This window comes from Bison bison, unplaced genomic scaffold (genome assembly GCF_000754665.1).
Source record: "Bison bison bison isolate TAMUID 2011002044 unplaced genomic scaffold, Bison_UMD1.0 scf7180017864203, whole genome shotgun sequence".
NCBI classification, from domain to species: Eukaryota; Metazoa; Chordata; class Mammalia; order Artiodactyla; family Bovidae; genus Bison; species Bison bison.
Window position 1 is genome coordinate 4,641,167 of NW_011494775.1, and position 3,625 is coordinate 4,644,791.

The window sequence follows — 3,625 nt, forward strand, 5'->3', positions numbered from 1 at the left end:
ACTAGAGGCCTCTTCAGAAGTCCTTGGCAGGAAATAACGGGTTAAGAGTATCAAAAACTCCTTGCACTGCCTCGTTCTGAACCTGTTCCCTCACAAATAAAAAAGGGAATAACGATATTTCACCATATGGATTATTGTGAAGAGTGAGGTAACTCATGTTAGGTTCAGGGGAGGGCACGGAGGCCCTAAGCAGAATCTCACAACGCTGCCTGCCAGCTCCATTCTGAGTCCCAGTTTCCCTACCCTGAAAGGGAGTCACAGCCCCTCCCAAACATCACCCACCCAAGAACACCTCTTCCTCCCTCAAACTCCCCTTCCCCACCTCTATCCCCACCCTTCTCCTCCCAGTTCACTCCCTTCCCCCTCCTTCCCCTACGCCCGTGGCTTTTAGGCTTTTCAAGACCTGGGTCTTTAATTCAGTTTAGGACACCCCCGCCTGAAGGACCCCTGCAGACCGTGATTTACCGCAGCCAGTTCGCCGTTCCTGTTTTGAGGAGAGCGAGCCGAGCTTTCGAGGAAGTGGGTGAGAATCAAGGCCCGCTGGACCTCGCCCAGCCGCGTCTCCACCTTGCCCGTCCCGTTGGCCTCCGCCTGCCGTCAGGCGATCTCGCCGGCCAGCCCCGCCGGTTCTGTGACGTCACGGGCCCCAGGGTCCTCGGCGCCTGCGCCCGCTCCTATAAAGGCCGACGCCGCGCCGCCCCGCCGCGCTGTAGTGGCCTTGTTCTCCGCTTTTCAGTGTTGCTGTTTGACGACGTTGCCCTGCTCACTTCAGCCTCCGGCCCGCCATCTCCTTGAGACCTACCACCGTAAGTGGACGCCGACGGGGCTGGAAGGGGCGGGTTGCGAGCTGGTGGTCATACCGTTAGGGCTTTGGCCAGGAGGAGGCGGGAGGCACCTGGGCCTGGCCTCACCTCAGGCCTGGTGGAACAGTTGTCGACCCCCATTCTCTGGGAGGTGCCAGCGGGCCCAGTTCTCCCACCCCTCGGTTCGACTCGAGGAGGCGGCCTCTAGTCGCGCGTCTTCACGGCGCCCCGGTGAGTGCCCGGCGGGCGGGAGGGAGAAGGTGCGAGTCGAGCCTGGGATTGGGCCTCCTCTCCACGGGGCGACCTGCAGCCGCCGCGGTGTTCGGCTGCAGGCCCAGTCTGGGGCCGGGGGCCTCCCTTGTCCGTAAGCCTGCCGGCCCCAGGACCCAGGGCGAGGGTGGCGGTGGGGCTTTTAATGGAGTTCCAGGGGTTGTCGTGAGTGTGGGCGTGTGTCCATGTTTATTGTTTTGGTGTCCGGAGCGAGCGTGGCAGTGGTAGTCCGGGAACGCTGGATTCTTGGTTCACATCCTTTCTCGCCCGTGTATCTGGCGTCACTAGTCACCGGTCCTACCTAACTGCTGGGACCGAATCTTGACAGAGAGCCGCCTGCTCCTTCAGAATATTTCTGTTTTACCACAGCTAGGGATTGCTGAAACGGTTGTTGTAATAGCAGATGCCATCGTCATAGTGGTGTGGTTTTTTAGGTGCGTTAACTCCAGGTGCCTGGCTTTTTTTTGAAAGGATATTCATTCCCTGCTTTGGTTCACTTTTTAATGGAGACTTCACGCTTAGATTTGGGGTCATGAATTTTTTTCATCAGAGCCTTATTATAGTAGAAGGTTTCTGTGTTATAGAGCAATGCAGGTTTCATTCTACCCCCTAAAAGGTGTTAGAATTTCGAGTCACTTAAAACAGGCTTTTCCCTCTTTTTCCTCTATAAAACCTACCTCATAGAGGGTGATTTAATTTACAAATACCGGAGCATAAGGAATTGAAGGAATAGTCTTGAAAGCATTTCAAACAAAATTTCATCCATTATTAAATTTTGCTCTGAATTCCAGATGTTTGACCCTAAAAAAATTTGAGTATCAAGTTTAGTGTTACAAAGGGCATCGAATTACAGATTAAGCGATTGCTTCCTTGCTGTTGAGTAAGATCTCAACTCCTTTAAAAGTAACCTAATACACGAATTTGACTGTGAGTAAGCAGATCTTGCTGTTTATCGAAAGTTATTTGAAATATGCTTAAACGTAATTTTATCAGCTGTTTTGCCGGACTTGGGGTTGTCTAATAATTTTCACTCCAGTACATGGAAAGTAAAAAAAAACAACAAAGAATGTTTCATAATTAGAAATTGAACTCACATTAAAATACTTCTTTTGGGGATACCTTTTGTTAGCACCTTGTTACAGAGAAGGTCCTCTGCTCTGGGTCTTTACCCATGGAACTTGACAACTGCATTATTGGCAGGTACTGAGCAACATGGAGAAAACAGACATATTTGTGAAATGAAAAATGAAATCTGATTCTCTCCAACCATGGATGAGGGAGAGCTGGGTATTTCAATGGCTTGTTTTAAAACAACTTTACCTTTTTGCTTCCTTGTGCTAATTTGTCTCTTTGGGAAATGGGGATACTTATCTGGGGAAAGCAGAATGAATATTTTAACTGTTTTAATGGGTTTTAAGTCTTGGGACCTTAACAAAGGTTCAATCGGTGTTTTCAGTGTCAAATTCTATGTTTTTAAGTTGTAATGATGTCACAGGATTGAAAAATTTATACTTGAAATTGAAAGAGGTCTTGAATTTTTAGGGTCAGGTATTGCTGCCATTACTCTCTTCCCTGAACCACTCACCCAAAAATCTGAAGATGGTAAGAAATTGCTGGCTTAGACGCTTAGAACGTTTCAATTTTAAAGAGGTTTTTTTTAAAAAAAATTTTTGTCAGAATTCAGCTCTTTTGAATTGTTTAATTTTATGTAAGAGGTGTCCTTTTCCTAATGACTCGTAATTAACATTGAGTTAATAAATTTTTTTTGGAGCAAATAATAGGTTATTACTCTGAGGATTTTGGAAGATCTTAAACTGGGGATACCTGGACAGTCAGTAATAATGAAAGATAAAAAGGAAATTTAAGTTAATTATGTTTAAGTCATTAGGACAACATCTTCTCATTAAATATTATATTCACTTGTATATGGTCTTGCATTGATCCAAACATAAGTATATCCTGATCTACTCTTTAGATCTGAACTCATTTTTCACTGAAAAGTCTCACTGCTGGGAAAATTACTATCTTATTTGGTAGCTTTGGGAGGGATTGGGGGCAGGAGGAGAAGGGGACGACAGAGGATGAGATGGCTGGATGGCATCACTGACTCGATGGACTTGAGTCTCAGTGAACTCCGGGAGTTGGTGATGGACAGGGAGGCCTGGCGTGCTGCGATTCATGGGGTCGCAAAGAGTCGGACATGACTGAGTGACTGATCTGATCTGATCTGATCTCAGGTGTGCAGGTGGTTAATAGTGGCAGTTAACTATTCAAATAGGGGTAGTCAGTGAGAGCAGAAAGGCAGAGTCAGTAAGTCCATTTTAGATGTATTTTGCAGTTACTGTCTGCTAAGGTTTACACTACAGATGCAAGAAAAACATCCTCGTGCTTTCTGCCTGTCTGATTGTGGCAGCCCAGATTGAATGGGGGAACACAGGGAAGAAAAAAAAAGGAAAAAAAAAAAAAAAAAAGAAAAGAAAAAAAAAAAAAAGGAAAAAAAAAAAAAAAAAAAAAAAGATGTATTTTGCATCAGAATTATAAATTATTTATTC

At 46.0% G+C, this 3,625-nt stretch overlaps 1 protein-coding gene across 1 annotated transcript in view; it reads left to right on the forward strand.

Moving 5' to 3' along the window:
• Positions 1-553: 553 nt before the first annotated feature.
• The window catches only part of SKP1 (S-phase kinase-associated protein 1), a 13,217-nt gene continuing 10,145 nt past the window's right edge, over positions 554-3,625 (forward strand). The window contains exon 1 of the mRNA XM_010844519.1: positions 554-806. The gene's annotated coding sequence lies outside the window, so the exon portion shown is untranslated. The remainder of the gene's footprint in view (positions 807-3,625) is intronic.